Source organism: Streptopelia decaocto, assembly GCF_964273445.1.
Source record: "Streptopelia decaocto genome assembly, chromosome: 1".
NCBI classification, from domain to species: Eukaryota; Metazoa; Chordata; class Aves; order Columbiformes; family Columbidae; genus Streptopelia; species Streptopelia decaocto.
The window spans coordinates 115,716,160-115,741,499 of NC_138663.1; positions in this window are offsets into that span (position 1 = coordinate 115,716,160).

Consider the following 25,340-nt stretch of genomic DNA (forward strand, 5'->3'; position numbering starts at 1 on the left):
ATTGGAAAGAGAAATGGATCAAAACATGACATGTAGTCCATCAGTTTATTTGTATTTTTTAAATCTCTCATTTTAAACCCTGGCTTCTCTTCTGATATTTTAATGTTTTGGTAACTAGATGTATGACCTAGGCCACCTCCCTTCTCTTTAGCCAATTTCTCCCACCAGTCTCCTCCTCTTTTATAAGAGTAGTTGAATGAAGAACACTCCTCCAAAGCACCTGGGGTCTAAGCAGATTGTTACAATCTGAAAAGCATTTTCTACAGGTAAACATTGCTGTCTGGAGTCGGACACTGTGGAACAGTTGGGCATATACATAACTTATGTTTGTTTGTGTTTGTGGAGGACTCAGGTACATGATTCAATGCTTTATCACATCGAGGTTTCCATGTCTCGATCCAGATTTTCTAGGATAGACATCAAAATCCCTGTTAATGAAGCAGGGTAAGTGAATCAATTCCCTGAAGATGACTTAATCTTGGATCAGTTTCAGTAATGAACTCAAAGAAATACTGAATAGCTCGTGCTCCATGAGCAGTGGTCAACCCCAGCATGTACAAACTCTGTAACACGGCTTGTAATGCTTTGGCTCCACTTTAAATTGCAGATGTTACCAGGCTCCTTTAAAGGCTTGTGACATGTGCTTCAGTGCATTGCCATATTAGGAGAAAAAAAAAAAAAAAAAGTATGTTAAAATCTGAGTTTCAACAGTTTCATAGCCAAAATGGGGACCACACGTGGTTTCAGAGAAGTACTCTAGAAAACTCCTAGAAAGCAATTAACAAGAAGGTACCATTTATTCTCGTTAAGTTGCTTTGTTCTATGGCCAGTTTGTTACTTGTGTCCTTAACCTCCATGGGTGACAATCCTGCATTTCAGCCCCTCTTGTATCATGCACTTCTTTTTTCTTCCACTGCTGTTTTTTCTACTCCCACCTCTGCTTTCCCACTTGCCATTTTACCTCTGAAACAGCTGCACAACACAGCAGCCTTTATATGGGCTGGGAAGCCCTGGAGACCAGCACTGGTGGCAGAGCTGAGTTTGTGGAGCCCCTTGCAGACAGGACAGCTTTGGGAGACACATGGGCAGGGGGGTACCAGGGTGCAGCGTGCTCCTTCATCCTCGATATCTGTTTGCAGCAGACCACAAACATGTAGCAGAAAGTTGTCCTGTCAACATGGGGACATAACCAGCTGCTCTTTCCCACAGTACATTAATTGTTTTCTTGTGATTTTTAGCATCCTTAAAGAAAAATGGTGACTACTCTGAAGATCCTTGTTAGAAAGTGGAGTGCACACACACGCACAAACATACACATGGATAGATGCATGAAGGCATATGGGCTGCTCTTCCTTGCATTTCCAGTGACTTTATACCTGCAGATCTGGCACCAAATGAATCGGGAAGTGGAAAATCGAGAAAGAATTAATTTAAAAAAAAAAAAAAAGAAAGCAAACTTTGCCTTGTTTGCACTGATCTTACATCAGTTTCCATGGAAATGGAAGTAGAACAAGCCAAGAGCAGTAGTGTAGCCAACTTCAGCTGCTGGCTTCTAGTTCTTGCTTCTGTTTCCATGGAAATAGTTGCCAAATCAGCAAAAAATAAGGTAACTTGTTTTAAAATACTAGAGTTTTAAAGGCTTGTCCTTATTTAACCTCAGTCAGGAAGATAGCTGGTGAGGGGAGGCAGCCAGCAACTGAGTGAAAACTTTCAGAGGCTCTTTCAGCTGCTGACTGCTTGTTGAACTCTGTTGAGAGTGAATTCATGGGGCAGCTACTGATCTTTAGGAACATTGTGTAACTCTCATCCATGTGGTAAATAAAATACATTTTTCTCTTGGCTTGGATAATCACAGGAGTCTGTAAGAGGCCAAGCTAAGACCTCCTTGCAATGCAGCCATGCAACTGCCTCCTTGGACTGTCTTTGCCTCCAAGAGTTCAGAAAGAGCCCTGCTGTTCTCAGAGTTACAATATGCAAACTACCCCCATTCCAAAAGCAATGCTTTGTGTCTCTAAGTTTGGAGAGAGAAGCAAAGGAGGATTAGCTGGGGGAATTCCTAACACTGTTTTACAGCAAACATCCTGCTTTCTTTTTTTTCCTAATCCAGGAAGGCAAAATTTCACCAAGATGAAAGGAGTTGACCATAACCCATTGCTTATAGCAAAATGTGGATGGGGAAGCAGGCATCTCTTTAACTGGCTGCCAAAACACCCTAAGACAATGGATCATATCACAGGTCATTTGCAGGCCCTTTTTTGGTAGCAGCATATCTCTGGAAGTCAAAAGTGTTGGTATATGTTTAAAAAAAAAAAAAAAAACAAAAAAATCTTGGCCGGCATTTGTGGGGAAATAAATGCAATTCCAATGAGACATTTCTTCATTTGCAATATTACATTTTTCCTTTTAGTGACTGAAAATCTGCTCTTGCAAAGGCACGTGCTTCACTTCACACACTAAGTATATTCCCTTGGGCTGCTGAGGGAATAAATAAATGAAGAGTGCAGGCCAACCAAATTTTAAAGAAGTGGATCAGGCCTGGACTGGGGCCTCAGAGTTGTTAATTTTACGTATTGTAAGGAATGAGTGCATTTTCTGACTGGTTTCTGTTGATCTTCTTTGAAGAAATACCAAGAAACATCAAGACCTTCAAGAAATTGCAAAAAGAAGTAGAATTTTTGTGTAAGGAATCTCTTAAAATATGGGGTGTTTTTTGTGTTTTTATTTTTTTTTTCTGTTTCTTTTTTTCTGCACACAATGTCTTAAAATTCAAGAACTTGCTCTGGTTGTTTTATCAGACTTTTATTTCTGCTGTTGCTGCTGTGATCTGATTGCTTTGAAGCTAGTTTTGAGCTGTTGGGGTCCTGCTTGAAGGGGGAACCCCAGTGCTGTGTTACCTATAATCCTCAATGGCATTTCACTAATATTTCCTCTGGAAAAGCTTTAGTCTCTGCTGGAGTGAAAAAAAAATATCAGGGAAGCAATGGAATGCAAATTCATACAATTTAAGGGGAGGCTGAGAGCGCCACTGCTCCCCAGGTGTTTGTAATTAAACTTTCAATGTACCTTTTTGACTCTCCATTACACAACAGTTCATCATCCTTCAGCCTCACTTCAGTGCTTCCAGGCCTCCAGGTCACTAACCCGCATTAATGTCATGCTCCTTGACTTGCAATGGTTAAATGACACAGGGAGCCAAACAGGAGCTCTTTGCCAACTCTTGGGCAAACAGCTCATAGCACCATTGCGTGACTCAAGGGATCATGAGAACAAACTACAAGAACAGCAAGTTGTGGAGCCAAAACCAAGAAAAAATAAAAGGAAAAAAAAAGAAACAAACAAGGTCTGACATGAGGTCCTTGCAGCAAAAATTACACACCTGCACTTTTCTGTGAGTTTCATAATGTTGGCAGAGCAACCTTCCTGCACAAGGCACTCCAGAGCGTGCCGACAGATGTCTGTGCTCACTGCAGGAGGATTGGACTAGGTGAGCTTCAAAGGTCCCTTCCAACCCAAACTACTCTATGATTCTACAATTCTACAACAGCCCTGTCCCATGCACCCTGCTCTGCCAGCCTGCCCGACCGTGCTGCTGCCCCTGCCCCAGTGCTGTCCCCAGGATGCTGCAGCAGAGGACACAGAGCACAGTGTGGCAGGAGGGTTAGAAACATCCAAAGCAAATACAGGCTGACCTCTGCTTTTCCTGTAAAGTGACCGTTCCCAGACCAGAGGCCTCCCCCATCGGGAGGGAGTATCATCTCATCAGTAATGCAGGGTGCCACCAATGCTAGGTTTCTTCCTCCCCAGGGCTCTGGCCAAAAACAGCTGTATGTGAAAACCTCTTCCCAGAGGCACCTGATGATGTTGAATGGTGACTGAATTACATGTAGAAAGGTGATCACACTCAGCCCTGATGGTACCTAATGTTGGGCAGGGAGATAGTGGACAAGCAGGACATGGGGCTGCTGTGGGTTGAGGCGAGCACAAGGGCTGAACTGCATTCGTCCTCTGCCACCTGCTGGGACTGGCACTCAAGGGTACTCCCGAGCTGGTCCCTGTGGTTGAGTAACCAGCCTTCCCTCCAGGCTCTGGTCACAGCTCATCATCCATCTCTGGTCAAGACCCTTCACCTCCAGGACTCTCCTCACTCTCCTCCTTCTTGATGCGTTTTTGGGGCAAGACAGAGAAGATGTGCACGACAGCTTGCCCTGCGAGTGTCCCCTCTGCAACTGAGGCAAGGTGTTAACAAAAAGCAGATGTGACCAGAGAAGCAGCATGATTGCTTTGCTCCAAATCTCACCCTTGACTGGGATGTGACCCTTCATCCAGACATCTCACCAATGGACTCTTAGTGTCTGCAAATTTTCTCAGCATTTGCAAAATTTTTAGGTTAATTTAAGGTCTAATTTGTACGTGAGACGAGACCACAGGGACAATAGCAAAATACAAGGCATGTCACCTTTTTTTTTCCTCCTTTATCCACGACTGGATAAGTTTGCCTTGTGTATGGCTTGCATCGGGTACCTGTGCAGCTTTTTTATCTTTTTAATTGTGGAGGTTTTTGCACTGGAAATAGAAGGCCTATAGATTTCACAGCACAGATGGGAGATGAAAGCACCATAATCACAGCACCGGGTCAATGAGACTTTATTTTTCCATGAAGATGCTAAAGGCATTGTTTGGCATTAACAAAGAAAGGGATAATTAGGAAATATGCAAAGAAGGCTTTATTCCTGTAATTAATTTCAAAGTTTGAAGTTTCCCAGTGCTCTTCAGTTCAAAAGTGACAGCATATGAGCCATCGTGGTGGAGATGTATCTTAATCATAAATCAGAAATAAGGGAAATTGAAACTTGTGTTTCCATTGACTTTAAAAAGAGAAAGCTGTAGTCAGGAGTTAATGTGTATTTTGACTCTACGTGAAGAAAATACAACTATAAATAAGTATTGACACGTTACATGAAAGGCAAGAGGAGGATGTAGCCAAACTTGGTTTCCTGGGAGACTAGGCATTCCTCTCCAGAGGAAAATAATGCTCAGAAGTTACTTTGATAGCTTGAGGCTGTGCCTGTGTTTGCAGCTGCTTTATTGCACTAATTTCCTACAATTACTGTTAGCCCCATGGATGTTAGCAGTGGTGGAAGAAGAGTTCAGCAAAATTCCTCTACCTCCCATCATTTTAACACTGTCAAAACTGTTCCTGAAAAAGTCTAAATGGCTCTGCTTTAGGAATACCAGCAGCCACAGATGTCTTGGTTATGGCCTCGCTTCCAACTGGATCTTCAGCTTTTTAACAGGTAGTCTTAACCTCTTGCCATGCAATAAGATAAAAAATAAGCAAAGGAAAACAGCGTGCACAGCTCTCTGTACAGTTTTATCCCTTCTGCCACCTAGTTCATGGCCATCACCCCCATCACCATGTCCTCAGTTGCAATATGATTTGGTGTGAAGCGCCCTGCTTGTGAAGGCATCTGTCTTGCTGCAGGACATGTAGTTGGATAGCTGTTTTTTTTTACTTAGAAACCCTGGATCCCCTCAAGGCAGCTGATGTTGCACACAGAAACACGCATTTATTTTTTTTTTTTTCTCTTTATATTGGCAGCTTTACAATTAGGCTTTTTAGTTTAGTCTGTGTTGAATTTATATTGTTGGCTTTGAATACTGGGTAGTGCTGGCTTGACTGATGTCTAATGTAGGTGAGCATAACTCCCATCATGTCTCTTCACACCATGAGGAATTCACATCCTGCACACACTTTCAAGCTCCCATTTGTCTACATGCTTTTAGGATTGACTCTAGAACAACTATCCCTTCAGCTGCAGTGTAGCATAGAAGTATTTAAATGTACCATCATTCACATGGCAAGATTTTGCATGTGCACACACGCTTTCGTGCTTTCTCTGTAGTGATTTTTGCATGCATTTGCTCATGAGGTTGGCTGGGTCTCCTTTCTTACATTCAACTCCAGCTTTTTCTAGCTCTAGATCTTCAGCTTGTTGGCAAGTGAACTTGGCATCTTGCTTTGCAATTGGATAAAAAAATGCATGAAGGTAAGAAGATTGCATGCAGGTTCTACATGGCTTTATTTTTTTATACTTTTTTCAAGGACAATTCTTTTAGGTCCTACTTCTGTTGTAGGTCCTACTCCTTTTGTAGGTCCTACTCTAAAGTTTCTTTTCTTTGCTCAGTGCAAAGAAATATGCTCATAAGCTTATCACAGAGTTATAGACAGCAATTCAGAATCTGCAGTTAGCATTTGCTGATGGCAGCACTGAAGCTGCACTGTGTATTTCCCAATGCATGGATAGAGTGTTTTTAAACAGCAGTTTCCTTTTATTGTTAATTTCTAAATTCTGTTCTCATTGCATGAGCTTCAACACTTTGCTCTCAAGCAAGTGATTCTATTTAAATTCTCCTGGAAATATTTATCTTACATGCAGGAATAAAAAATTATTTGTGTGTCCCTTCCAGAAATATCTTATGGAAATGCTAATGGTTTTCTTACCTCACATCTGTATCCAGGGAATGCTGCTGTATTTACTATTCCAAATCATTAGAGCAGTGGCTTAACTCAAGACAGATGAGCTGCTCTCCTCCTTCCAATAAAATGATTTTCTCCTGACGTATGTGGTCTCATTCTTGAACGTGAGCTGGGAATGCCACCCTGCTCACTGCCAGTAGTCAGTCTTTGGGCAGCCCTTGGTCCCCGCATACCTTGCTTTGGGCACCCAGCAGATGCCACCAAGGACTCAAGTGCCGAGATGCTGCCTCCGTCACACAGCTGAGGAGAGCACTTGGCTCAGCTGGGGAGCATCAAGCTGGAGAAGACACTTTGGTGAGGAAGGGGACACCCCGCAAGGCCCACAGACAGGCAAGCAGGACGCAAGGGTTCATCAGCAAGAGAACTCCTCTCTCAGGACTTACAGAGCTGCCTTCCCCTACAGTGGCGTTAAACCTCTAATTCTGCAATTTCTGACCAGCAGCTTTGCTGCCTGGTTTTGGATTTCTCTCCAGTACACAATTGTTGAAGCTCGGCTCTGAACTCCTCCCAGCACCTTATTTTTTTCCTTTTCTTTGCTTTTTGTCCTTGCCAGTTACCTTGTATTTGGGGAAGGACCTTATTCCTCTGGTTTTGTTCTTTTGAGTACAGTTGCCATGCAAATATTTTTTCTCTTTTATTCATTCACCTCTTAATGAAATAAAGTGTTTTAAGTTTGGCAGAAAAAAGGTTTAAAATTTTAAATATATGATTTATTTTATAAGGTAGCACAAATTATTTTTGAGTTATACTAATAAATCAAGTTTACAGAAAGGCATAATCATGAAAGGCAAGTACTAGGGCCATCTTATGAAAATATAGAATAAGAGGTCTGGTAGGAGAAGTATCGATAGCAATTTTAAGGCACCAAAAATTACAGTTTTCCAGAATATTTAGATTTTATACTAACACAGGTAAAAATCTTTGCTTAGAACACAGTGTAAAGACAAGACAGGACAAAATGTCCTTCTTTTACAGCCCATGTAAGACATGTTATGATACACATCAGTAACTCAAAACCAAAAAAACATCGAAGACAACTTTGTAATACAATGTTTAATGTAAATTTTATGAAACATTCGAAAGGATATTAACAGATTAGGTCAAAGTATAGAACATGATTTTTTTGCAAAGATATATATGAAGTTCATCCCTATTTGGTAATTGTAAAGGTAACAATTGGCTAAATACTTTTTGAAACTTCCGTATTCAAAACCTTTCAGTAGCTCTCAGACTGTGGAATTAATTTTTGGGCAAATCTTCTTGAGCCTTTTGATTGGCTTCCCAATTGTCACTGCAGATTGATCATAAAAATTACAGTAGCAAGCTTAAAATTATTTCAATGTCCCTAGAGCTCAGAGGCAACTAAATTTAAATTTCTTTTTAGCTATTGCACTATTCCTGCTCTTTGCCCTTCCAACACACAGGGCAACATTTTGGCCTGTCCTAGAAAGGAGTCCAGCTTGACTGCAGGCAGCTCCTGCCTATGGAGGGACCCAAAATAGATGCCTGGCTCATACCCAAGCAATAGTTTCCAAGTGAACCAGCTCACAGCTCAATCTCAGCGATCTTTTACTTACTCAGAGACAGACTCTGCCACTTCTTTCATGCTCAGTAGCACGTTACTCCTCAAGACCACCATAAATCTCTTTCAGTTCAAGTGATCCCAGTGCTGCCATGGTCGGCTGGCAGGAGGCAGGTCTGTGTGGGAATCGTGGTCCATAGACTGCCATGGGCTGCTCCCGTCCATTTCAGAAAATCTGACATACAGCTGTGATTTATTGGCAAGGCTTTTTGGACTTCAAAGCAAGAAAAATAATTAAAATTCATGATTTTCTTTGCTGTGGAAGGGATATTAGTTTCTTAGCCACTCCTCCTTTCTGACTGGGACATGACTCAGTCCCTGATAGTTTAAAGATGGCCAGAGATGATACTGGATTTCTTTTGTGAGATGTCGTTGCTGTACTAAATGCTTAGGATAAAAATACCTTCTGCTGCAGTTTGCTGCTGCACTGGAAAACAAACAGGACTTCTTCCTTTAGATTGACTGTTACGGAGCTGGAGGTAGATTGCTTTCCTTCCAGACTTCAGTCAAACTCATAGTTTTAGGACTTCCCATCTAATACAACCTAAAATTCTTGTAAAAAAGAATGAAGCATACTTGTTCAGTTTCGGTAGTGGTGATAACTGGGGAATATACCTCATGGGCAGTGGTTTCAGAAACATTTACTTTGTTTCTCAGCTCCAAAATGAAAAACATCACAAGGAAACACAGGTTATTTGTGGTGCTAACAATGCATATTTTTCAGGGTCTCTGGTTTCCTGTGGCGCCTCATCCTCAATGCACTTTATTGTGAACGTGTTGGCACACATCCTTTTCCCAAGCCAAAAGCCACCTGGCAGTTGCAGCAGGAAGAATGAAAAGCAACATGCCACTTTCAATGGTAAATTCTCAACCTATGCACGATTTGTCATATCAATCCACTCATTAGCTCTCCTGCAGTGATAAATTACTAGTGTCTGGACAATGCTGTAGAAGGAAAATGATTTCATAATACCTCCTAAACTTGTACTTCAAAGCACAAAAATCTCTCCTTTATTTTAAAACAGGGAAATATCTACTCCATCTAGATTTTTAAAAGTCATAGTTTTATTTTGCCTCTGACTTTAACTTAAATTAAGAATACAAATAAACTTGTATCTTATAGACAAAACAAACAAACAAACAAAATTTTTAAAAATCATAATTAGTCATTTTGGGTGCCTGGCTTAAAATATTTTGAAAGTTCATTGATTTTCAGGTGGTTGGAACTGAGCAGAGTCCAAACACCAGGTATCTTCTAAGGTATTTCAAACAGAATATCCCAAAGCAGAGCCCTCACCATTATTATTTGCTTTTGAAAATCCTGACAGAGAGTGACATTTCTGTTAGCTAGATCTCTTAACTCCAGATAATACACAGCAGAGATAAATCGCCTTTCTATATGTATATTCATGCCTTTTTGACACACTACTTTAAACATGCTAGGTCTTCAAGCTCACTAATAATACCCTCAATACTAGTAGTTCAGTCAACATGCTAGTTCTTAAATATAGTGAACCTCAAGATGGCACTCTTGAACTACAAAGTTTTCAGGGAAGCTGATTATGAATTTCTTGCAAGGAATTTGGAAAAAAAAAAAAAAAAAAAAAAGGTAATTTAATGGTGAGTGTGAACCTGTGCAGTAATAACCAAAGCAAATATCAAGTAGAACAGGAATATCAGACTCGGACTTCAGAGCCTACTGGAGTTCACAAGGCAAAATTTACTTGAAAGCATTGATTGCAATAAAAATGATAGTTGATTAAAAAGAAAAAAAAGAAAAAGAAACCTCCACAAAACAAATGTTGTGAACAAATCCATTCTTTCTTGAAGCTTCTTGCAGTTTTTCCCTTGCTCCCTGCCCCTAATTCACTACTTCCTTTTCTAACATGGAGGATGTCTTCTTTCCTTGCGAGTCTCTTGAGGTTTGCTTAAGTATCGTGTGCTGGTACCTGTAACAAAATCCACTGACGGCTTCTCTCTGGCTTTTCCTGCTTTCTCCTCATGCAGCATGAGGGTAAAGGGAGGAAGCCCTGACCTCCCCGAACACAAAGGCGAGGAGGCACACCGACACCCCCTCATTTGGGTATTGTAGAGACAACCTGCTTCTCTCCAACCCCATGTGAGCTCTTCAGTATTTTCTTTTTACTTTTCACATCTCGTAGCACCACTCCCTGCATCTCCACCAGGCTCCTGGGTGGAGATCCTGCATGTGGCTGGAGAGAGGCCATCTCGACCCCACCGGGGTGCTGCCCATGGCTGCGTTGCTGTGGCTCCTGTGTAGCTCTGCAGCAGCTGACTCCAACCCAGGTTCTGCAGTGGGTGGCAAAATGCTGGCACTGGCAGGCAATCACCCTTGTTTTGTGAAGTAAGGGGCGGGGGTCCTCCTCCACCCAGGCTTATGGAAAAATGAAGCCGCAAAGTCTGGCAGCAGCTCCTAGGCTACCCAGAGCCTTCCTTCTTTCCCACCTCTTCCGCCTCCTCTTCAAGAGGATGTTTTGTGGAAGTCAGAGGAGATACAAGAGGGAGCAGCCATAGGAGGGAGCATAGAGACCATCTGGGAACCTACCCTGACTTACAAAGGCTTTCTCCCATCATATTTGCTTCTTTCATAGAATTATAGAATCATAGAATCATTTTGGTTGGAAAAGACCTTCAAGATCATCAAGTCCAACCTAACACTGCCAAGTTTACCTCTAAGCCATGTCCCTAAGAACCTAATCTATGCATCTTTCAAACACCTCCATGGATGGTGACTCAAGAGCCTTCCCTCCCCCAGCAGTTTTTCTCAGATGTTGCATCTCTCCATGTTGACTTTGGAGATTCACTGTCTTGGCTGTGTCTTATGTGAGGTTGGGGTCATGGCTGGCATCCACCCAGCCCACCAGGCAGCCTGCCTTGCTCATCTCCCTCACAGCCACTGCATCAGAGCCGGCTGCTGAGCACTCTTATGAAATCATCTGCTGACTCACTCTACCATTGCTTGCCTAAGTGAAATCATGCCTACCTTAAAAAAATCATATTGCCGCATTACATGACATATTTATCCACTTCTTTCACTGTTGTGAACTGCTTCAGATAAGCAGCTGTGAGGTTTCTGGAAAAGATAGTGGTGTTTGTTTTGTTTTTTTCTCTAGGGCCATTGAAAAAAGCAGGGCATTTGTTTCTGCTCTGCTTGCTGGTATAAACCTGAATCTGTTGAACCACCAAGGTCCCATGCTGGAAACTGCCTTCTCCAGAGCTCATGCAGGTGGGTCCCAAGGTGGGCAGCTCTGGTTTTGTAATGGTGTCTGTGTCTCTCACATGCTGTTTCTCTCCATTGTGAGCACAGTGATGTGGCCGCTTAGGGCAACAAATTGATGCCTCTGAAGATGTCACATCATGTCGGCATCCTTTCCTATCATCATCTCCCATTGAAACATGGACTCACGCAGACAAATCTCTCTGGGCCAGCTTTGGTTTTAGTACTAGTACTGCGAGGTTTTCCAGTTGCTGTGCCAGGACTGGAGACATTATTTACTTGCACCCTATTTTGCAGAGCTACTGTGTCATGTATTAACTATTTGCCCAAGCCAGAGTCTGGCACAATAGGGACATTGGCTACCCAAGAAAAAAGCCTGATGAGTGGTGGATTTTGGAGAAAGACAGACAGGCAAAAAAATGGGTGGGATTTGGCTTGGACTGAGCTTTTTTTTTTTTTTCCTCTACTGAATAAGCCATTAAACTACATTTTGATCAATTCATGTATTGTTTTTGATTCTGAATCATCTGACACTTTAAAAACTTTTTTGCTTTAAACTATAGTAGATTAATTTTTAATTGAGGAAAAAAAAAAGAAAAGTTGAACATTTTCATATTTCCAAAATATAATAAAAAGAAGGTTGCTTTTTCAGAAATCAAGCATTTCAGTTTGACTTAAACAATATAAATAAATACCACCTCATCTTTTTTTCTTCCAGGAAAAAATATAGCCAGTTATGGCATATTCTCAAAGACTTTAATCTTTCCAAAATTCAATTTTAAACGAAATTATTTATTTAACTTGTAGGGTTATTCAGCTCCATTTACCCTGGTGGAATGAAAGCAAGAGAGTTTTTATTTTCTGCATGAATGTTGTTGTAAGGATGATGATGTTCTAAGGATATTAGAGGCAAAGTTTGCAGAGCATAGTTTCCACTTCGTTGATCACTTGGTACATTATTGTTAGGAGAAAAAAAAGAAAATATGTCCCCTGACCCTTGATTTTAATTGATCCTTTGGTGGTTCACTGTTCCCCTCAACACTTTTTCTTCAGCTATTCCTGCTCTGATGCAGAGTGATCCTGGGACAGCAAGAGATTGGGATCTAGAACAGCAAGTTTTAGAATGGCCTAGGGATGCACAGCTTGAACAGGGAAGGAGCAGAGACTAAGTGATGCTGATTTGACTCAAGTTGGGTGGATACAGTCCCTTAAAACCTCTGGAATGACTGGTGTTTTTTCACTGTTTTCCTACTCCTGTACTGCATCCATGTCCACACTTGCACCTCTCCACATGTGCACTATGGCCGTTCGTTAAGATTAGATTGCATACACATTCACTTCCACCAAAGACTGTGAAAGAGATAAAAGTTTGTGAGACCCAAAGGTGCTGAGTTGTCCCTCACTTGTCTGAAAACAAGGCTGAAAAATAACCCTCACTGAGCTCTTTAGTCTACATGACCTCTGAGGAAGCAGTGAAGATGCTCTACATATGGATAGTGCAGCACATTGCCTGCTCTGAGATCTTATTTCTTTCATTTTGTGATGACTATTAAAATAGTAATGAAAGCATGCTTTGGTAAGTGATATACTGCACCTTCTTTTTTCCATGCTACAAAGCTGAGTAGAACAGAGATATGGAAAGTTTTGGTTCTTCACAGGTTGCCTGGTTGCCTCCAGGGAACTGAGAAAACCTTTAAAGCATGACAGCCAAGAGAATACTTTCAGTCCCAGAAGTCTATGTTCTACCATTAGAGGACTTACCAGATAACTAGGGCAGTTTTATGATGTGGCAGGCAATCCATCAGCTAGCTGCTTCCAGAAAGAGCTGTGCTGCCAATCTCTGCCTTCCCCAGGTCAGCTCTATGGTCCCATCATCATTCCCGCTGTGCCAGCACCAACGCATGTCCCAGCCGGCAATGAGAAAGAAGTCTGGAGAAAGAAATTATCAAAAAACCCCAGTAGTTCTACGGGAAATAAAGAGTAGCTTTCTGTAACTTTAATGCCCAAAGTCTACTTTTCATGAGACCCCAGCCAGGTACTAAAGCCAGTAAGGGAAAAGGACCATGAGCAGGACCATCACGAGCAGCATGTTGCTCTGAGGCTGGCTCAGCCGCAGCAGAGTCCTGTACTCCAGCAGGCAGACATGTCATGGAGCAAGAGGACGATTTCACACTTGATGTTGCATCTCTCCTTTTCCTTTTGCGGTGCTCAGTCAGCAATTTTCTCGTTGCTTTCTTCTGTCATTTGAATAGTTTTGTACGCTTGGTCCTGTGAGATCTGTGCACCTCCGTAATGGTTTCTAGAGCTTAAATGCATCCTCAAAAGCATTAAAAAGCTGTGTAGTACCCATGCAAAGGTGCAATTTGTCAGTTCAGGTTGTCGACTTTTGGGAGAGGCTGAAAATTTCTTCTTTTAGAAAGTTACAAATAAAGACATTTAATAGTGTTCCTAGTAAAAAGCATAACTTCCTTATCACTCCTGTTATGCTGGTCATTTCCTCACATACCCCTACATTTCTATCTGATGTGAATACTCTTTTTTTTTATTATTATTTTTTTTCTTTTTTTTTCCCCCTGCATGTATAACACCCCCCAAAACTGCAATCACTTTTTGAGCTTTGACTCTAAGAATTTTTACTTTCCCTAGCTGCAAGACAAAAACTAATGCTTCCCTCTGTCTTAGCTTGGAATACTGTTTTGTGGAATTTCTCACTGGAGGACATGGTAGGTATTTTTAAAGCATGCGTCCTCTTCAATGTGGAAAGCCATCTTTGGGAAAAGTTTGCAAGATCAGGCCCACGGTCATCGTTTAGTAAAACTGCATAATTCTTAGGTCTCTTAATCTTTCCTCATAAATCAATTCTCTAATCCCCTTAATCGTATTTGCTGCTCGTCTCTGAATTCCTTCCAATTTTGCAATTTACATTATAATTAAGGCTTAGTGAAACTGATGAGAAAGTGATTTTTGGGGCCAATTTTTACACTGCTTGTAAATATTCAAAATCTTGCTTTCCACAGGACTGTGAGGGCCCCCTAACTGCGTAACAATGGCAGGGACCTGAGGAACTCCCACTCCTGGGGCAAGGACAGATGTTCTCCCATTAGTATTCATTATCCCATTGATTTCATTGGGACTGTAACTGCCTAGGGCACAATTCACGGTGAATAGAGACAGGAGGATCTGCCCCAGCCTGCATCCAGTATCACTAAATCACTGCCTGATTTTAATCACTGAAGGTGAGCAGTGTTAGGTGGCAGGCAAGGCAATGGGCGGTAACTGGGCTGTTTGAGGGGACACAAGGCATCAGGCAGATACCTTTGCTGAACACATGACCATGCTGGTGGAAGATGTTGCTGGGTAAAAGATCTTCCCTGGGTGTTTTTGGCTGCAGTCACATGCTCTGCAGGCAGCTGGGACAAATGGTGAATTCATGGCCTGCACCCTGCTATTGCTGCCCCTGTGCCCCTCCTTGCTCTCAGATCTGCTGGGGTGCTCCTCACCTGCACTCACTGTAACCACCATCTGGAAGAGCATTTACACAAATCCAGTGGGACCGCAGGTGATTTGCAGATGGGAGGCCTGAAGAAGATGTATAACTGGCAGCAGAGCAGCCATTGCCACCACAGCCACCTCCCCTACTGCTGCTGGCTTGCCGTGAGGACATCTGCCCATGCCAGAAGCTTGCCCCCGCACTGCACATGGAGCAGACGAGAGAGCATGTGTGATCCTTCATGCTGGGGAAAGAAGGTGGCCATCATAAAGAGCTGATGGATTGAAACTTTCTCAGACAAGCACAGCTGACTGGGGTGTATGTCCACAGGTGAAGGAGGTGGCTCAGGGTATGGCCATCTGTGAGCCTTTGTAGAAGAAGTCCATGCAGAGAGTCCTTGCTGTACCTCTCAGATCAGCTGCCCTATACGCCTCTCAAGGACCCAGAATTGGTGTCTGATTCTGTTTTTCTACCTTAAGTTTTTCTTATGTGACGGCTGCAAAGAACTGGATATCGGCCCCATTGGCAACAGACTGAAGACTCCTGTGAGAGTCTTAGCTCAAATGCAAGCTACAGAACAACCATTACAAAATAAATAGCTGAATCCCTGACTGCCTATTTTATGCTCGTAGCTGTACCAGCCGTATTGTTATTTTGGTTCTGCTTCTTCTGAGTGCATATATGAGAAGCTACCGGATTAGGTTTCTAGTCTCCGTCACACAGGTCAATGAAAATGAAGATTTCCATGTGCCCTCTGCTCACTTTTCATCAAATATTTTGAATATTCATATGGAGAAATATCTCATACTGCTATTATAGTATTGCTTTATAATAGTTATTATTCTACTACATTAAAATCTCCTTTTCCTTACAGTATGGATGCTAGAACCAAAAGCAGAATGAATGTACCCATGTGAACAGAAAGCAGGAGATGATGCACTCTCCAATAGACAGGTAACACCGGTGATGGAGAGCAGCACAACTTGTCCAGCTAATGTTGCACAGGAACTGGGCATGGGAAGTCTCTGGAACTGAGTCAGTCCCAGCTCCTTGACTTCAGCCCAAGCAAGCCAATTTATAGATACTTTCTGACACACCATGTGCAGTCCAGCCCTCTCAAACTTCTCAAGCAAAAGAGTCACCAAATTTGGTGAATGATGCCCCAAATAAGGACTGTGTGGTTCTCTCTGTGACATGCTGCCAGGAAGAGAGACTAAGTATATTCACTGTCCAAATGTATCACCATGGCAACTAACAATCATAGTCAGGGATACTGTATTACCTTGTTTTTATCATGGCCTTCAGGTTCTCCTTAGTAATAAACATGGTCAATTGTTTTAGTATTCATGTATGGATAATAGACTAGTGGTAAGAGCACTCTGAATATGTGAAGCCAAAGCGCTTTTATCGTTTGTTTTTCTTAAGTTGGCCCTAGAAGACAAACAAAAAAAAAAAAAACAAAAAAAAAAAACTAGTCTGAATACAGTGGAAGCCAAATATTCTGCAGCTCTAGAAGAAGGATATCTTTGTCCAAGGTTTTTAAATGCAATTATGAATGCAAATATGACTCAGTTTTTCTATGTCCAAATTGAGACTTCTCAGCCATTTGTTTTCTGAAAACCAGGTTTATTCAGCTTGCCTCATGTTGGACTCCCAGGAAGCCAGTGTTGGAAATCATTAATAGTTTTGAAAACAGAGGACACTTCAGAACTGTGCTGTGACTGCAACACTTGAATGGGATTTAGGAAATTGGGATTTGTCCTTGCTCTGCCACAGACCTGCGGTCTTAAACAAGTCAGGCAATCTAGCCAAGATTCAGTTTGCAATCTGAGAAAAAACAAAAGTAAAATTTCATGTTTCCTCTCCATTATTAATGCTCACACTCTAAGTGCTCAGTGTTGATGACTGTCTCTTTCTATGATGTCTATCACAGTACACCTCTTCATTCTTCAAGATCAATCACAATTAGTAAACAGGCCCACGGTCATTGTTTAGTAAAACTGCATAATTCTTAGGTCTTTTAATCTTTAAACCTACTTAGTTATGTTTGGCAGACCTCCCCAAGCTTTAACCTGTGATGGCTGCAGCGTCATCTGTATGAAAGTTATCTCAATTGTGCTGGTTAAAGTACATTAATAACTTTTGCAGTCTCATTATAAGACTGTGATATGGGTATCAGTAGGTACTCAAGATGAGGAGTACAACTTTTCTCTCCATCAGGCAGATTAGCAGGGAGAAGACTATGTGAGACACATTAAAAACAGAAGAGACAATGGCACACACAGCCTCAGCATCAAACTCTGATTTGTCTGAACCTGCAGAAAGCTGTCTGTACAGATCCATGTAGCCCAGTAACCCCATCATTGACAGGGCAAAGAGTAAGCTTCAGGAAGTGTGTGCACATGGTGCTGTATCCCATGAAAAACCTTTGACAATTTGAGACCCCCTTCCTTCCTCAGATGGGGAGGGAGAAGCATCCCTGTATGTGCTAGCTCATGGTGATTTTTTTTCATTAATGTGTCCTGTCAATTTTGAACCCAGTTAGCTGCCTCTGTTCTTTCAGCACTATCTAGATATGATATGGAGAAGAGTTCAGGAAAGACGGGTTAAGGAAAAGGCTGGGTACTCAATGCCTTCTTCTTATCAGTCCTTACTAGTAAGACTTGCTTTTAGACCAGCGGGAAGATCTGAAGCAATGAAGACTTACCCTTGAGGAAGGAGGATCAAGCTAGGGATGTTTAGGTAGGTTAGACATACATAGACATAGGACTTCATGGGATTCTTCCATGAGTGCTGAGGGAGCCGGCCCATGTCCTTGCAAGGCCACTCTAATTACCCTTGAAAAGTCATGGTGATGGGGGATGCCTGAAAGAAAATGTCAGTCCTACCTTCAAGAAGAAAAGAAAGAGGATCTAGGGAACTACAGGCCAGTCCACCATGTCTCCATCCCTGGGCAAGTGAGGGAGCAAATAATCTTGGAAAACATTTCCAGACATGCAAAAAATACGAAGGTCACTAGAAGTAGCCAGCATGGATTTATGAAGTAGTCATGTTTGATCAACCTGATAACCACCTGCAATGATGACTGGCATGGTGGATGAGATGAGAGCTGTGGATATTTCTTGACTGGGCTTTACTAAAGCTTTCCACACTGTCTCCCATATATCTTCATTGAGAAGCTGATGAAGTACAGGCTAGATATATGATCAGTGTGGTAGACTAAACACTGCTTAAACTGCTCAGCTGAAAGAGTTGTGATAGGCATCACAAAGTCCAGCTGGATGCCAGTCACTAGTGGTGTACCCAAGGGGTCAACACTGGCACCGCTGCAGTTTAACATCTTCATTAAGGACTTGGATGCTGGGACAGAGTGTACCTTCAGCAAGCTTGCAGATGATACAAAACCGGGAGGCGTGGCTGACATTCAGGTGGTTGTGCTCCCATTCAGGGTGAGTTCCACAGGCTGGGGAAATAGGGTGACAGGAACCTCATGAACTTGAACTAAGGGAAAATCCTAGTCCTGCATCTGGAGAGGAACAATCCCACGCACTGGTACATACTGGGGGCTGCCCAGCTGGAAAGCAACTCAGCAGAAAAGGACCTGGAAGTTTAATCTCTTCTTCTCTACACAAGATAGAGAAGCTTACAAAGAATCTCCCTCAACAGGGTAGACATATGGAAAATGGTAGTCAAAATAATAACTGATAAGTTAAAATTTCAGTATTTTAAGTCATACATCAATTTATTCTGACCTTCAGTAGAAAGGCTTGAATGCACAAAGCTGCTTGCCAGTGCTCTGGTGAATTTAAACAGGTGATTTAAAATGAAGAAAATATGACCTGGTAAATCGCACATCTCTTTTGTTATTTTTTTCCAAGGACTAGCATTAGTATTGGTACTTCCTGGACTGAATCAAGGTGCTGTATTAACAGCTGCAAATTACTGGAAATGACTTTGGAAATAGCCTATATGTGCCAATTTGATGTAGCTGTGCCTTTCTGCTGAGCTACTGTCTTAATCTCTGGAAACTCTATTTTCATTTAACAACACTAACAGGGCTCCAGGTGCTGTGACTGGGAAGGAAAACCTCAAAAACAAGAAATGAAGGTAAGCAAGGAAGACAAGACATGTGAAGTGACCCATTCGCCTCACTGAGGCATTCATTCAGCCTATTTTGATGTCATGCATCACTAACATTTAGCAAGAACCATGATTTATTACCCTACTCTGCTGTTTTCAGGGTCAAGAAGAGACTAAGCCCAAGAAGCCTGAGGTGTACCTTGGCATTCAGGAAGAGCAGATCTATTGGCCAGAGCTGGGTCTTTCATAGGATGTTACGGCTGAATATAGCTGAGTCTTACAACCCCTGTCTCCACCTCTCTGGCCAGCTAGTGCCCCTCTCTGCTCAACTAGTTGATAGATCAGCTTAGCTATAATATCAAACCACAAAAAGGAGATCTAAGCAGCACAAAACATGATATGACAATTTTTTATCAGATGAACTATCTACTGCAAATGATGTGTCACATTGGCACTCTCAGCTGGAAGTCAATGGTAGGAATGATAAGCAATGTTTGAGTACACCAAATACTGAAGCCTGTGAAATCCTGAGATGGTCTTGATGGTCCAACAACTCCTGCTCAAGCAGGGTGACCTAGAGCAGGTTGTCTAGGACCATGTCCAGAATACCTCCAAGAATGGAGGATCCACAAGCTTGCTGGGCAACCTGTGCCAGTGTTCAGTCACCCCCACTGTGAAAAAGTGTTTTCTTATGCTCAGATAGAACCTCCTGTGTTCCAGTTTGTGCCCGTTGCCTCTAGCCCTGTCACTGCGCACCACTGTAAAGAGCCTGGCTCCGTCCTCTTTGCACCCTCTCTTTGGGAGCCTTCTTATCTCCAGGTTGAACAGTCTAACCTCTCTCAGCATTTCCTCACAGAAGAAATGCTTTAGTTCCTTATATGTCTTTGCTGTGACAGTTTGCTGAACTCTCTCCAATATGTACAGTGCTGAGGAGAGCAGAAGAACCACGTCCCTCCACCTGCTGGCAATACTTTGTCTAATGCAGCCCAGGATACCATTAGCTGCTTTGCTGCAAGGGCACATTGCTGGCTCATGTTCCACTTATTGTCCACTATGGCCCCTGGCCCTTTTCTGTCAGGCTGCTTTCCAGATGGGCAGCCCCCCAGCATGGCAAACTTTGTGAAGTTCCTGTCAGTCCATTTCTCCAGCCTGTCAAGGTCCCTGTGAATGGCAGCATGACTTCTGGCTTATCAGCCACTCCCTCTGTTTTGTGTCATCAGCAAGCTTGCTGAGGGTACACTCCACCACATCATGCAGATCATTAATGAAGATGTTGAGCAGGACTGGACTCTACTGACCCCTGGGGTACTTTGCTAGTTACTGGCCTCCACTTAGACTTTGTATCGCTGGTCACCACCCTGTGGGCCAGGCTGTTCAGACACATTTAAATCCACCTCATTGTCTGTTCATCCAGCCCATACATTATCTGCTTATCTATGAGGATCTTATGTGGGAGGGTGTCAAATGCCTTACTGAAGTCTAGGCAGACAGTGTCCACTGCTTTCCCCTCACCTACCAAGCAAGTAATTTAATCATAAAAGTTTCTCAAGATGGTCAGCCATACCTTCCCCTTGGTGAATCCATGCTGACTACTGATGACTTTCTTGTCCTTCATGTGCCTAGAAATGATGTACAGAATTAGCATCTCCACTGCCTTCCCAAGGATGGGGGTGAGGCTGACTGACCTGTAGCTCCCTGTGTCCTCCTTCATGTACAGGAAAATAATTGCTCAGATTTCTAGATGCTCAACTTTAGCCATTTTTAGGCTTATAAGAGCTTAAAATTCAGTGGTTTTAACCATGTTCACAGAGAACAGAAATTAGACTAAGCCATGTCCACCAAACCAGTCCTGTGAGATATCTCTAACATCTCCCAAGCACGTATGGGGGCTAACAGGTGCATATATTCAGCTCCTCACTACCTGGTGGAACTTGCAGTCCAAACACAGTGTGGAGTGTGGAATGGAGACACAGAGTGGTGAAGTGTTTTCCACAAGGTCATGTTAGAGGGTCAGTGGAAAAGCTGCAGAAGAAACTCAGGTACAGAGCTGAAGACAATGAAACCATTTATTTTGTCACTAAGCAAGGATTTAATCACTGTGTTTTTTTGCCCTGTGTGGTACAAAGACACTCATGCTGAAAGAGTTGGGTCAAAACCAGCTTTTCCACTCTGATTCTCCAACTGTGCTTGTAGTGCTGTTGGCAGGTACTGCACTTTGCCCTACACCTCTTGCCTAGCTATTCACTTGCCCAAATTGAAAGGATGGGAGAGAGCTTAACAGTTGCAAGGGGATTTAAAAAAAATTCACTATTGTGAACACAGGAAATATTGGAAGGAAAACTTCCCTGGGACAGACCACTGTTAAAGATTTGATGTCAGAAGGTCTTCCACACTCCATGTACCATCAAAGGTCTGCGCAGGGAATGCCTAGTTCTTATGTCAGCTTCAGTTGGGGGAATCAGCTACCACAGCTGGGACATACCTGACCTTCTTTTTCTGACCAGCTCCTACAAGCTGATCTTGACTGGTAACAGCATGAGAGTAGGGGCCCCAATAGATTAAAAATTGCTTGCAAACTTTTGCATTCAAATATAAAAGTGGAACAGAACCCTTACTCTACCAACCCTTTCCCCCCAAAACTGAATTATTCCCAGATATTTTATTACTTTTTCTCACATTTTTTCTCTATCAGAGCTCTTCCTGATGGCAGATTGGTCTCTTCTACCCTTCAGACAGAGCATTTATCACAGATGTGCTTACTACATCTCCTGGAGCCCCTTCATCTGAGATGTGCTTGTTACAAACACTGTCAGAGGCTAGAGAAGTTAATCTGAAAGAAAGTTTGTCTTTTTTTTTTTTTTTTTTTTTTTTTTTAATACACTACTCTTCATAAGTGAGTTCTTTCTTTCACATGCTACTTAACCTTCTTATTAGGTCAGATCACCCACGTCTCAACACTGGTGCTGGCTTCTGGCACTGGCCAGTCTCTTCCCTGTCAGAGGACTTTTGGAGCTTCTTCCACCTGCCCCAGGCTATAGTGCAATTAGGCAATTATGCAGTTTGGAGCAGCCCAGGGGATCTGTGTCTGTGCCAAGCATGGTGCTGCTGACAGTGGAGAAGTGTTATTGAAATGGCAGATTAAAAGCAAGAGGAGGACTTTCTTCTCTCTCTCATGCTGCCTTGTTTTCTTCTAGCTCAAGCTCTGCTGTGCAGCTAATGAAGAGAGGGAGTAGCAGAGAGAACATCTGAACAAACAGAGCCCAATATTTGATTTGGATGATGACAGTGAAAATGTCTTATCTTCCTTTAGTGGCCAAGTGACCAACCCCTACTGCCCAGCCTTCTGTGCACTACAGACCGGCCACAACACGCTGGTGTGCTCAAAGTCGCCACGAAGGTCTCACCCTCGCAGCTGCCTTTGGGCAGAGCTCCCTCCAGCAGAGGAGAGGATGAGTGTGTGTGTTTGCCGGCAGGTGAGAGACCGGGCCTGGAAGGAGCACTCCTGCAGCAAATGGGGGAGTTTCTGGCAAAAGGCTTTAATTCTTTGCCAAAGCTTGTCACCACCTTCTAAAGCACCGATCTGCTCCCTCTCATGCTGGTATTTGACTCCTTCCTTCTTTCTCAGCTGCCGAGAAACTGACCTTGAATTTGATGGAGGAGGTCCTGGCCTGGGGCTCAGCGCTCTCCTGAGCTGGAAGAGAAGCTGCTCAGGTGTCCAGGGTGCGTTGGACCTGCCCCCCCTGCTGCCACATGGCTTACTGCAGGGCTCCTCAGCTCCCATGGAGATATGGACACTTCCTTGGGTGTTTAAGTCAATTTCATGTGCTATATAGCTGTGCTGGTGAGCGCTGCTTTCAGTTGTACCTCTGTGAGCAGGTGCAGGAGCTGCTCGTGGCAGCAGCAGAGCTTGGGAGGGTGATGGATGCGCTCAGGGCTGCAAAGGATGAAAGAGCTGCCCAGCCCTCAGAGACAGGAGCCTGGCAGATGAGGGAGCCAGTCTGAGCTCTGTAAAGAGGAAGGAACTACTGTAAATGTTTGAAGTGTGTTTAACCTAATAAGTGGATGTAGACTGTTCTGAATTAGCCTGAGATTTGGGTGGACTTCTGGGTGATTTTTTTTCTTTAGAGTATGAGCTACCATAACATAGGATAAGATACTGGATGTGTGCACTCTCTTTCTTTATAAAGGACCATATACAGCCTTAGAGAATGAATATATTTTGTATTAGTAAATTAGGTAGTGTGTTTACCCTTTGGTGTATGTTTTCTTAACCTCTAAACCCCTGTCACATTAAGGCGTTTTCAGCTATTTCAAAACATATGTATGCATACATATGTGTGCATAGAGATGGACACATGCTACCTCTTTCTTTGGTTTTGTTATTTGGTGGTATGATAGCTACTCTGAATAAAAATCCATGAGGAGATGTTCCAAGAGAAATACAAATGTTTCAACCAAATCAAAAAGTGAACACAAATGACATTTTGACCGGAGTAGAGTTGTCCAGTAGAAACAATGATTTTCTTCCCTGCAGGTATCTTGGAAAAGCTGATCTATGCTATTCTCCACTTGGGGATGTGATACCTCTATTTTGAAGTTAGATATTACTAGTTTTTTTTTTTTCTTTGTTTTATGGAGAAGATGTATTTCTCATAGAAAATTTTCAGAGGAGCAATCAATACATAGAATGAATTGCCTGTTGTTGGATCTGAACTGCGTATCTGTAGACAGTACATTTTTTGTACTCTAGGGTGCTCTAACAAGCATCACAGCTGAGTCATAATAAACATTTGATTCTCCTATCAAAAATACATATACACAGGCAAACAACCACATTTTACTCTACCTTTGCTGTCTTTCACAGCATAAAATTTAAATATTCAAAGCAATTTATAAAGTAGTTATAATACAAAATCCATAGCCAGATCACTAGAATTCAAATAACTGTCTTTAAGAGAGAGAAAATAAACAGGCAGCATGCAGTTGTGTAAATGCTCCATTATCTTTGCTTTCCTTGTAGTCACAAAGAATTCATTAAAAAAATCCCCCAGCATCTGCTATATACCCACCTATAAGGCATGCTTTAAAATTCTTTTGATGTGCCTACCATTACCAGGGCTTAAATTTTCATATATTCATGACAATCTCTTCCCTCCTCCCCATAGTGCTTCCTTGCTTCTGATTAGGTAAAAGATCTGGCCCAGCTGGTGAAGGACTGCTTCACTTATGCTCACTCTTGTGGGGATTGCTTTTGAAGAATTGGAAGAGCACTGTATCCATTTGCAGCTGGTTGAGGCTGGTGGAAATTATCACTTCCACCAAAAAGCTAGTCTGGATCTCATCTGCCTGCCCAGGTCAAGCAGGGAGGATGGGGGACGCTGGTGGGTTCCTGCTGCTCCCTTAGTAAAAGCTTGCTGCACCTTACACTCCTACCCTCCGCTCCCTATAATGATAATTAAGTAAGTATACTAACTAGCTAATAATTGGTGTTGAATCCTACTGAATCAATTTCCAAAGATACACAAGCAAAAAGACTTCTGTCATGATGGAAAAGCTGCGTTCTTTAAACCAGCCTCAATTAAATCAGCCTGCTGTCCAGGACTGTTTGTTTTTCTGCTGCAAAACCCACTCATCTTTACAGTTCTGTTTTGACATGGGAACCTCTTCATTTTGATCTTGTTAAAAAAGTTTCTGCTTACTCAGTTCAGAGTTGCAGAATGGGAAGGCCTGTGATCCATAAGGATACAAACGCTGCTTGTTTCTAAATCTTACCTAGGCATAAGATTTTTATCTAAATGTATATGAAATCTGACATTTCAAAGCACAGTCTTTTGTAAACTTGAGGGAACTGAAACTGTTAGACTTGCAATCTGGAAGCTGTTAGATCTAAAGGGAATGTATTTCTCTCATTTGCATTCCCAGATTTACAGACAGTCCTCAAAAAGAGAACTGGATTGAACCACTGAGGATTATGGTAGCAGCACCTAGAGATCCCCATGGTGAAAAGCTCTGTACCAACACATGGTAACTGAAAGTCTTCAGAGATATGGTTTAAGCATAGAGAGGAGAAAGAGAGACACAGAGAAATGAAATACTTTTTTACCCAAGATAATGCCAAAACGTGGTGCCCGAGCAAGTTTTTAATCCCAGATATTGTGATTTCTAGTCTGGCATCCTCCGATGTGCCACACTGCCCCCTAACACTTGTGGAATGCATTGTTTTCCATATCACTGCGTATCTCCCTCTGTCTATATAGACACTTCTATGTATAACATGCAGGCAGAGTTCTCTATGTAGATGCATAATTGTCTGTGTATTTACTAATTTATCATACATACCACATTCCAAACAATGTAAATATTTTAAGTACTTCATTTAAAATGCTATCTGTTTATTTTTCTGCTTTAGAAA